At 40.4% G+C, this 12,192-nt stretch overlaps 1 protein-coding gene across 3 annotated transcripts in view; it reads left to right on the plus strand.

The window, feature by feature from the left end:
• The window catches only part of LOC116692359 (vitamin D3 receptor A), a 74,821-nt gene that overhangs the window by 27,482 nt on the left and 35,147 nt on the right, over positions 1 to 12,192 (plus strand). The window contains exon 1 of one of the 3 annotated variants that reach the window (XM_032520592.1): positions 3,745 to 3,829. The exons of the other annotated variants lie outside the window; for them this stretch is intronic. The gene's annotated coding sequence lies outside the window, so the exon portion shown is untranslated. Of the gene's footprint in view, positions 1 to 3,744; positions 3,830 to 12,192 lie in introns of those variants that run through there. 3 annotated transcript variants of the gene reach the window in all.

Below are 12,192 nucleotides of genomic sequence, written 5' to 3' on the forward strand. Positions count from 1 at the left end.
TAACCCTTGATATATTCTGAAGTGATAATAGACTGACTTTGTAATTGTCTTCATGTTACTGTTAAAATTTAACTCAGAGTCTATGACTACACTAAGATTTCTGGCTTTGTCGGTTGTTCTTAACATTGTCGTTTGAAGCTGAGCGCAGACTTCAGCATATGGAGCAATAATCATTTGATATCACTAAAAGGAAACTGTTTTCTGATGGGTATGTTTCGGATGCTAACAAGAGTGTTGCTCTGCCTGTAAAGTGAGAAACGGTTCCTTCTGAGTGCTGAGTTACATTTCAGTGAGCTAATATGTTAGTTTTGGACTTTTGCCTTTTTTCCCTGTGACATAGAGATTAAGCAGAGGGCAAAGAAGGCCTTACTTATTTATTTTTTTACTTTTTTGGGGACTGAAGCGTGGTGAACATTTCACAGGGACTCTGGCTTTGTAGACTTTGCTGCAAGTTTTGTCAGCAAATGGGGTTTGATTTTGCAACACTATAATGGAATATCCATGTAGGAAAAGGGGTTACTTTAGGTTTGCGGCTCAATATGTTTTAAAAACCACATACATTGACATCCTCTTAAACATGAGCACCTTCAAAGTAAATGTGTTAAAAGTAAAAGTCAGTAAATTAATAACCATTTAAGATAGAGATTTTTAGGTGTCAGCTTTTCTTTAATCAAACTTTAAATACCACATGCTGTCTCACTCTGTCAATCAAAAGCAACTTTAATGTATAATGTATAGTACTTAGATTTTCTAAAAAAAAAAAAATAATAACAAAAAAACCAACTTAAGTTTGCACTGACTTTCCCGTCATGTCAGTTTGAATTTACACCAAAATAAATCCGGGAGTTGTTGAGGTAGATGCACCAGAGCGTTCCAGTAAAATTTGTCCGTTGCCATTAGTGGTACGTAATATATCCAGAGGTATAACTCTCAATTATGTCATCCTCCACATCCCTGAAGTTCTACCATGGACTCTGTAACATGGACAAAATGCCTTGGTTCCTTGTTTCAAGCCAGTATAGTGAGGTATAGAAAGCCTGCAAGAAGACTCAGCTCGATTTTGTGTCGGTTCTCATTAATATTCAATGAGCTAAGATTATTGACTCTGATAGGCTAACAGCTAGCCAATGGGAGCCAACATCCTTTACCCAGCACAACTGGGGAAGCTCATGGATAGGAATGAGCTCAGGCATCATGAAAGCAGACTGACCAGCTGTTGTAATTGGCCTGATTTATCCGCTTATTTCTTTTCAGTGGCTAGAGCTGACAGAGGATCATTTTCACATTCATGACATAACACAAACACACATGGACCTAAAACATTTAAAAAAAATACAAGTAAAAACGGTTTTCTGAGGCAGGGGACCTTCAAAATAGCACATCTTGGCATGGAGTTTCTTAGGCTATTTGAGAGATGGAGAAATTCATCTTATGTTCATTGCCCTGTAGCATTCCAATGTCATGTGGCCTGCACCCTTATCTTAGGCCAATTTTACTGACTTAAATGACTCACCAGATTCATCCATCCTTATTATTTAAGTCATAAAGGGGAAATTTCAACTTGTCAGATGTTTGTCTCATGTTGGTATGCTGTTATTGCTACTGTTCACAGGTTATTTCTGTGTCAGATTGATTTAAGGTTAACATGGCACTGCGTGACACTGGTGTTCCAGAGCAGCAAGGCTTGGACTAGGGTTAGGTTTGGCTAAACACAATAAATAATTGTTTAAAGCTGCACTAACCCCTTTTTGTTATCACTCTGAATAAGTTGGACCAGACATTGAACGCCCTTTACCCTGCCAGCTCCCTAGTACAAAGACTGTGTAATGTCCAATGTGTGAAAAGGTCATTGTCTTTATTTTATTTATTTTTTTACATTCTTTTTTGCGCACTTAAGGCCTTTTTTATATAGGACAGGTGAAGACATGAAAGGGGGCAGAGGGGGAATGACGAGGCAAAGGGCCGCAGGTTTGACACCGCCCTTCCTTGAGGAGTAAACCTCTATATATGGGCCCCTAATCTACCAGATGAGCTACCCAGGCACCCAAGAAGGTCATTGTCTGGAGAATTTACAGTGAGCAAGTGGGCGGAATTTATTATAGGTCAGAGGGAGAAGAAGAAGAAGAAGAAGGGTAATGAAGACACCAACACAAGTGTCTAACTGGGGAGATGATGAGATTTGGGAACTTTTCTTTGGTAAGGGCTAAACACTGAAATTGTCAGACAAATCCACAACAACAACAAAATAGTTTGATGTTTATGACCAAGTTGCGAACCGGCTCGTTGGACTCAGTGTAATCCGCATCATGTCTTGCCTCCTGCGCGCTTTCCCAGGCGCCACCCCTCGCCTGAACCAAACGGATCATTTCCAGTAAGTGAGAACACGTCTGACATGGACCATCTGTGTGATAGGTCGGTTTCAGACAATGATTTTGACCTGATTTGTCGGACATTGTCCAGACTTTATATGAGAAAACGGCTATAGTCTACTAATAGAGAATCCTGTTTTGATCCTGATTTAGTGTTATGCACTCATGAAAGAGTGCTTCATTTACCAAGAGACTTGTGAAAGTAACTTTGATCAACAAAGATGGGAACTTTTGCTAAAAATCCCCTCTTGATTTATCACCAATCTTTATAAAACTGGCATTTACTTTTGGCTTCAATAAATGGGGTGTGGTATTGTCAAGATGCAGCAGTTGTTAGCTTATTTACCTAAAAAAACCAAAATGGCTGCAATAAATGCTACATCAAAGACTTCCATCTGTATCTAAGCATCTGAATTGAACCATTGTGTTGATGTCTCACACATTTTTCTAATTTTACATTCTTGGAAAATTAACCAAATTATGGGTTGTAAAACGGATTTGCCAACAGTCTCATTGAACGTTTATAACCTTTTTTTTTATCAGGCTCCCTTGAGTTAATGGCATCATACAGAGTAGTGGTATATTTACTGAGACTATTGTGCAAAGTCAAAAGGAAGGGCTGTTTGTCCAGAGGTGATTTTACATCAGGTGCCCTCAGAGTTCCGGGAATCCTTTTGTTTTCTTTTACTTCCTCATATTTCTCTCTCCTTTCCTTGTTTATGCACCCTTATTGGCATTTTTGACCCTCCCTCGTTTTCAGGTATTATCTTCTTTTTATTTATTTTTTCATTTCAAACCTTTACTTATGTCATTGGTGGCTTGTGCTATGTTTGTGAAGTTTGCCCTCATCCTGCTGACCTTATCAGGTTAACCATTACCTTTCAGGTTTCACCTTATTGGCCCTTTGCCCCCATTACTTGTCAACACTAGTCTCGCATTGCTAGACTTATCTCCACAGGGTTTGGGTGTAAGGTCCGCAACACATAATATTCTGGGATCTTAGAAAAAAAACACACTGTGTTGTTTGCATGCGTCAACCAAGGGCTGGATGTCAGGCAATTATCCTGGAAATGTACTTCCGTCAATCTAGACTACGTCAACACTGACCTAACTACAAACTGCAGTGGTTTTTGCTGCATTGAATTTGCAAGCTTCTGGCAGAAGAGGCAGGGAGAAAAAAGAACAGAAGTTATTGGTGTGGTGGGAGTAGTGGGAGGAAGTAGTCAAGGTGTAAAGGAAAAGGCAAGGCGTGGGTGCTCGGAGAGTAACGATGAATATCCAAATCATTGAAGCAGCTAGAGAGTTATACCAGACAAAGGAAGACTGAGGAAGAGCCTAAAGTGGGAGTCATGCTGTAGCCTTGAACCAAGGGAGATTTTGTGTGGAGGAGTGTGGACTATAATCTACCGTGTTTGGCTGCTGGGAGAATAATGGAGGAAGCGCTCTCATAGTAGTAAAAGGTCAGTAGGAGCTGCCAATGCTCATATTGTTTCCTTTACATCAAATATTGTTCATCTTTTGTTATTTATTCCCAGCAATCTGTGTATTCCTCAGAGTTACCACAAAAAACTAAGCAATACGTTTGTCAATGTCAGTGTTATTTTGCATTAGGCCACTGGTATGATTCATAGTTTGGTAATGTAAAAAATGTATTCATGCATATACTGTATGCAACATGGTTTTCTTCGCTTGTTTTGTTTTTAATAATGAAGTCGTAAACCTGTGCTTCATGAGTAATGTGTGACTCATGACAGGATATGCCAGCAATTTCATTTTGTGTACTTTAATGGCCATGTGATTGCTTTGTTTTGCAATTAAATCAGCAGGCATTTTGAAGAAACAAAACCAGACGAGAAACCAGACAAACAAAACAAAGAAATTGGAGGTGGCTACAAACAAACAAACAAACAAACACACACTTAATTTACTTTGTTTTGGACTTATTGTTCAGAAACAATCAGGTCTGCACTGGTACGGTCACAATTGTATTATTCTCTATTATTTTCTCAATTTTTGTGTTATGATTTTAAGTTAAAGGTCCCATGGCATGAAAATTTCACTTTGAGGTTTTTAACATTAATATGCGTTCTCCAGCCTGCCTATGGTCCCCCGTGGCTAGAAATGGCGATAGGTGTAAACCGAGCCTTGGGTATCCTGCTCTGCCTTTGAGAAAATGAAAGCTCAGATGGGCCGGTCTGGAATCTTGCTCTTTATGAGGTCATAAGAGGCAAGATTACCTCCCCTTTCTCTGATTTACCCCCCTAGAGAATTTTGCCCACCCATGAGCGACATGAGCGAGAGACATCAAACGATCAAAGTGGCAGTTGGTCAAGGCCCCCCCCCCCCCTTGTTACACACTCAGAAATGGCACATACTAAGGAAAGCTCATTGTGGAGACTGGCTCTAGCGGCTGTAATTCTGCATCAAGGCTGAATTTCGGGAAAGAGACTTTAGATATGGTATTAGTGGACCACTAAGGTCTATATAAAAACATCCACAGAGCACCATGTAAATTTGGATTTTTTTTTTTTTTAATCAAGCAGTTTGTAGACACTTTTCTGCTAATTTGATGGGCATTCACGTTTAGTTGCCAGCGCAATGGTACAATATGTGGTACTTTTGATGGATTTTATGAATTCCCCTATGAATGAATTGATTGAGCATGTTAAGTTTGCTATTGAGTTTGTTTGTCTTGAGACTGGTGCTTAGATTCTAATTGGAGTAATAGAGTATAAGAGTATAATTGTAATACACTTTACACCTATAACACATTACTTTGTGTGGTTTCTTATGGGTGGTTGTTAGTCATAAAAAAGATAAATAGTAGCCACAAAACACACACACACACACACTGTGAAAGCTTCTTGCACAAATGAGGCTGTTACTTTGGCAGTGTGTGTTGTGATGGGAATGTGTTCTTATAAGAAGCAAATACAAGGCATATTAGATGTTGAATTACAATTACTTAATTGAATGTAGAGTTTTAATGTTTGTCTTTGTCCCCTACTGTATGTGGACATATATACAAATCTTACCAGCGTGCTGTGTGTCATTGGAGATCTGTTCTGAATTACAGCCTGTAGTAATGTGTCATTTGTTTTACTTGGTCCACCTCTGAGTGAAGTCAGAGTCCTCTTCAAAATCAGACAGCCATTGTTTCCATGCTAAAATCAAGCACAGCAACTGTGTGATGATATTTTCCCTACTCAACAACTGGACATTGGTTCCTCTCTGAGGTTTTGAAGTAAATTTGCCAACATTTAGCATTTCAGCTTTGTGATCCAGCAAACAGTGTTTAACATTATGCTAGATACTTTATTAACCCTACAATAGTCTATATCCACAACCTTCCACTTCCGGGATTGCTCCCATGCTACCGGAAATTTCGATGGATGCCACGCCTTTCGGATGTCCCGTTACCTTCTGCTTTCTTTGTGGTGTAATTTTGAACTCCATGGCTTTATGAGGACTGTAGTTACCGGCTCCTCAGATCTCTGCAGGGTAAATCCAGACAGCTAGCTAGACTATCTGTCCAATCTGAGTTTTCTGTTGCACGACTAAAACAACCTTTAAACGTATCAAAGGTTCCTTCCCAAGGGTATTTTGCGGCGGCACAGGAACTCAGTACAACGATTAGCAGCGCCAAGTATGATTGGGATTGTTTTAAAGAAATGCCAATAAATCAGAGAATGTTTTTCAACCATCTCAGAATGATGTGTGGACTAGCCAGACCCTCCTCCCAGGGTGTGTGTGTGTGTGTGTGTGTGTGTGTGTGTGTGTGTGTGTGTGTGGTGTGTGTGTGTGGTGTGTGTGTGTGTGTGGTGTGTGTGTGTGTGTGTGTGTGTGTGTGTGTGTGTGTGTGTGTGTGTGTGTGTGTGTGTGTGTGTGTGTGTGTGTGTGTTGCACATGCTGCGGCTGGATTTTCACACTTTGACTCTGCAGCTGGGGTCCTTTTGCCCTCATTCACATATTTTATTCAGCAATTGACAAGAATGTATTGATCAGCCATGATGAGTGAGCTTTAGCTCATCTGTGCGTGCATGACCGAGAGAGAGATTTTTTGCCAGTCTTGTCAACCTATTGATTTGTTTTGGAAATTGTACATATATTAAAGCATATACTACAAATAAGGTAAGCAGGGCTGTCGGCTTTCTGTCCTACTCTCTACGGTATTACAGTTGTGTTCAAAATAGCAGTCCAACATCACTAACCTCATAAATTATAATTTTTGGAAGAAGTGATATTTCTACATGGCAAATAATTTACTAGTAAATGTTGTAGAGTGATAGAAAACCAACAGACCCAACAGTCATGACATGCATGCTGCTCATTCTGTGTAAATTAATCTGTAATTGAAAGGGGCATGTTCCAAATAATAGAAGTGTTCAATTAGTGAGGTGAAAAGGCAAGGCAAGGCAAGGCAAGGCAGCTTTATTTGTATAGCACATTTCAGCAACAAGGCAATTCAAAGTGCTTTACACAAAATCAGTTGAACAGATAAAACACAAGTAAAAACAGTTAAAAATCACAGCATTAAAAACCTTAAACACATGAATAGACAGTTAAAAACAAAGAGAAACATAAAACACAAGAATAAATTTTACAGTGCAGCATAAGAATTAAAGAAATGATTAGTCATTTAAAGAAAGGCAGCATCAAATAGAAGTCTTCAGCCTTAGTTAAAGACTGAGAGTAGCAGCGGATCTACAGGTTTCTGGGAGTTTATTCCAGATATGAGGAGCATAGAAACTGAAAGCTGCTTCACCCTGTTTAGTTCTGACTCTGGGGACAGAAAGCAGACCTGTCCCAGATGACTGAGAGGTCTGGGTGGTTCATAGTGTGTAGCAGATCAGCAATATATTTTGGACCTAAACCGTTAAGTGATTTATAAACTAGCAGAGTACTTTGAAATCAATTCTTTGAGACACAGGAAGCCAGTGTAAAGACTTCAGAACTGGAGTGATGTGATCCAGTCTCTTGGTCTTAGTGAGGACTCGAGCAGCAGCGTTCTGAATCAGCTGCAGCTGTCTGATTGATTTTTTAGGGAGACCTGTAGACCCCGTTACAGTAGTCAATTCTACTGAAGATAAAGGCATGGACAAGTTTTCCAAATCCTGTTGACACATAAGTCCTTTAACCCTTTATATTCTTAAGGTGAGTAGGCTGACTTGTAATTGTCTAATGTGGCTGTTAAAGTTCAGGTCTGAGTCCATGACTCCACCAAGATTCTGGCTTTGTCTGTTGTTTTTAACATTGTTGTTTGAAGCTGAGCGCAGACTTTTAATCGTTCCTCTCTTGCTCCAAAAAACAACCACCTCAGTTTTTCCTTCATTTAATTTCAGAAAGTTCTGGCACATCCAGCCGTTATTTGTTCGATGCACTTAGTCAGTTTTTTGTATGACTATGTCCCCTGGCGATAAGGTTATGTAAATTTGTGTGTCGTCCGCATAACTATGGAACTTATTTTGTTTTTCTCCATAATCTGAGCCAGTGGAAGCATGTAGATGTTAAACAGAAGAGGCCCCAGAATGGAGCCTTGCGGACTCCGCACGTCATATTTGTACGCTCAGATGCATAATTACCTATAGACCACAAGTAATCCCTATTCTTTAGGTAGGATTCAAACCAGTTTAGTACTGAGCCAGAAAGGCCAACGCTTTTCCAATCGGTCTAGTAGTATATCGTGGTCGACGTTCAAATGCAGCACTGAGATCAAGTAATACTAAGATTGAAATTTTGCCATTATCTGTGTTAAGGTATGTCATTAAAGACTTTGACAGAGCGTTTCAGTGCTGTGGTGTGGTCGGAAACCCGACTGAAAGGTATCAAAACTGTTGCTTAGTGACAAGAAAGGGTTGAGTTGTTGAAAGACTACTTTTTCAATGATTTACTTAAAAACGGAAGGTTGATATTGGCCTATAGTTGCTCATTAGTGACTTGTCTAGGTTGTTCTTTTTTAAAGTGGCTTGATTACTGCAGTTTTCAGGGCCTTGTGAAAGATACCTGAAAGAAGAGATGTGTTCACAATCTGTAGAAGATCAAAGTCAAACAATTGGAAACATTTTTGAAAAGTCCCGTTGGTAGCCATCAAGGCAACAGGTCGAGGTTTTCAGATGTTGAATAATGTCCTCCAGGTTTGTATGTTGATCGTGTGAAATTCTGTCATATTGGAACTATTTTTGCTTGAACACTGTGACAACACATATCCTGGACTTGATATGGAGGCACTGACTGTTTGTCTAATCTTTTGAATTTTGTCTTTGAAGAGGAGGCAAAGTCATTGCAGGCCTTGGTAGATAAAGTTCAGATGCTACTGGTACTGGTTTGTTAACCTATCAACAGTAGCAAACAAAGCCCGGAATTATTATTGTTTCTAGAGATAATATCAGAGAAAAAGGACCTTCTTGCATTCCTCAGTTCCAAATTATAAATGCGAAGTCTCTCTTTATAGGAGTTATAATGGACCAGGAGATTTGTTTTTCGCCACCTTCGTTCAGCTTTCCTACACTCTCTTTTTTCTGTTCTCACCAGTAGGACATTTCTCCATGGAGATCTTTTCTTACCAGATACAACTTTGACCTTAGTGGGAGCAATGGCATCAATAACATTTGTGTTTACAGTTGAAATTTCTACAAGCTCACTGACTGTAGCCCAGAGGGGCTGGGGTGGAGGAGAAAAGCTGAATAAATGTGTCACTGGTGTTTCAGTGATATACCGTTTTCTGATTATCTTTGTTTGGACACTTTGGGCACAGAGATAGTGCCGTTAAAGAAAACACAGGAATGATCTGAGAGAGCAACGTCAGTCACCACAACCTTGGAAAGTTCAGACCTTTGGAGACAATCAAGTCCAGAGTGTGCCCCTTATTGTGGTGGGCTCCGTCACATGCTGAGTCAGTGCATAGTTCTCAAAAACACAACACAGCTCTTTTGTCCCCCTGTCCTGGGGGCTGTCAACTGAATGTAAAATCACCCGCAATGATTACACAATCAGTTAATGCAGATAATAGACAGCAGTTCAGTGAAGTCTCAATGAAGTTTTGCACACATATTTAGGTGGCCTGTAGATATTTAGAACATCGCTTGAGGGGAGATCTTAATTGAAGAGCAACATATTCAAAAGAACAAAATTTCCATAACATATTTGCGTACAGTGGAATGAGTCATTAAACAAAATGGCGACTCCACCTCCTTCTTATTCACTCTATTCTCACTCATAAACTGAAGTTAGGGGGAGCTGACTCGATGAGAACAGCAGCGCTGTTATTATGGTCTAACCAGTTTCAGTTAAAAACATAAAATCTAATTGTGCTGTATAAAATCATTGATTAAAAATGATTTTCCTGCCAAAGACCTGACGTTTAGTAAGGCTAGTGTTAGTGTGTTTTCATTTTTTGGGACAGGCTGTAGCTGACAGGAATGGATGCTAAATTTGCTAAGTTGCAGTTAAGTGCTTATCCCCATTCTTTTCCTATTACCTATCACAACAAAATTGAGGAAGAATTGAATCCAAGGGCCCGGGCTTGTCTTGAAAAAGTCATTGTATCACTATTCGCAGCCAGGCCCGGCACATATCAGATAGTGCTTGCCAGATTTTGCACACAGCGTCCTTATCAGTCTGGGGGGAAGGAGTTTCTGACATCCTGGTAGTGGTGCTTGGCGTTTTACTTTTGCCCGGGGTTGAGCCATGGGGGTAGGAGGGGTGCATAATTGATGGGGAATAAGGGAAAGGGTGTGTGGAGACATCAGTAGAGACAGCGATGAATCCTCAGAAGGTTCGGGGTTGGGAAGGTTTGAGGGGTGCTGGACGTGTGAGGGGAGTGAGGTTTCTGTCTCTCCTCCTGGTCTCCCATGGTCAAATCTTTGCACAGCGGGGCTGTGCTGGATCACTGCCGCACTTTGTTGTGTCTTCCTTTTGTTTTGTGACCTTGGCAGAGGGAGCAGATGTGTAGCGCAGAAAGTAAAGCAGATTAGATGAACAGCTTTACTCCTGGCTTGTTAAGGGAAAGTCTATCTGCTTTAAAAAGATGTCTGCGCTCCCAGAAAATGTTTAAATTGTCAATGAACTTCAGAGAGTGGACGGTACATCATTTGAAAGCCATTTGTTTAGTCCCAACAGTCGGCTGAATCTCTCATCTCCTCTTCTGGACTGACGGTATAGGACCACTGTAAACACTTTGCGCTTAGGGGGGACTGTGTCAAGCATTCCCTAAAGTCCAGTTTTCAGCAATTCAGACTGTTGCTTTACAACATCATTTGACCCTATATGCAGAAAAATGTTCTTCACAGTTGGTGTGCTGCCACGATATCTGGGATTTTTTGGTCAAGTCAGACACCTGTCTTTGGGAAAACATAGTATTTTGGTGTTTTTACGTTTTTTTAAATCTTTTACAGCAGAGTCACCCACAATCAGGGTTTGAGGCCCAGTTGTTAGCTTTTACTTTTGAATTGCTCTCAGTCCTTACCCTCTGTGTGTGATGAGACGCAGTCCCGGTCATCAGATGACTGTCCAGCGTCTTGCAAGCAGGAGCAAATCTGTTATCCAGTTGCACACCAGGTTGTTGGGGCATTTGTTTTGCTTATTTTCCCTTTTGCAGCTGTCCACGGCTGTGTCCTACTAGGTACAGGGGTTGAAGAGGCGCTCTGCCCGATGATAATGCAGGCCACCGGTCATATCACAAAATGTCAGGGCGCTGTGCCCGCCCGTTAGTCGTCCTCCCATCCAGGAAAATGATTTACTCTTAGGCTTCGCACCAGACAAGTTCCAGGAGGACCGCCACTTGTTGATTTATTACCAGTTCCACCCTCCTTTTTCTTTGTAGTCTTGTTGGGCTAATTAGCCGTGTGTTAGCATACTTCTGTCCATTGTTATGGGTCCATGGTAAGTGGTGTCATTTCCACAAGATCCGTTAACTTCCACGTTCACTTCTAGAAGGTGAACCTTGGTTTCCAGAAGTGCAATCTTCTGAAGGATTTTGTAGTAGTCTTCTACGGAGAAAGGAGCATCTTGCTGCTAATTAGCTTATCTACAATCACTGTAGGACAGCTTGAGCTATTGGTAGGCCACGCTCACGCAGAAAAATTTTAAAATATGGCAATAGCCTCCTATGTCTACAAAAATGTATGTCCAGTGTTTTTGAAGTGTCCAAAGCCGCTGCTCATAGTTTCTCAGAGGAAAAGCACGATTATCAGCAAAAATATGCAAGCAAGCAGAGCAAGCACACAAGCGTCTGCACTGTAAGAAGCAGAAGCAAATCTCCTCACTGCACAATTATGGCCACAAAGGCTGCACAATTATGGCCACAATGATAATCAGGATTATTTTGATCAATATTGAGATCATGATTAATTATCACGATTATTTGTTGATTTTTAACCAAAACAAATTTTATTGTCACATAGGATATTTATAACATCTTGCACATCCATATTGTGCTATATTCCTCTTATTTTCAAGTTGTATGTTGCATATACATACAGCTGCAACACATGTAAATGAAAATTATCTAAAATAAATAGCCTAGGAAAAATAAAAATAAAATGAATCTATGAGAAAGCTCCTTTACTTGTTTTCAACAATAACTGATTTAAAAGAACTAGAGATAGAGGGGGAGTGCGATGGACGTATGCTACTCGTAAACTGGTCAACTTCCATTTGAATGGATCGAAGAATAGCCAAAATGGCAAAGGCACACCCAATGGTCAGCTCCAGGAAAATCAAAGAAGACTTAAAATTACCTGTGAAACGATCAGAAGACGGCTATGTGAAGCAAAGCTGTCAGCTAGAAGCCCCCACAGAGTCCCATTGCTGAAAAAAAGACATG

Source organism: Etheostoma spectabile, chromosome 7, assembly GCF_008692095.1.
Source record: "Etheostoma spectabile isolate EspeVRDwgs_2016 chromosome 7, UIUC_Espe_1.0, whole genome shotgun sequence".
Classification (NCBI taxonomy): Eukaryota; Metazoa; Chordata; class Actinopteri; order Perciformes; family Percidae; genus Etheostoma; species Etheostoma spectabile.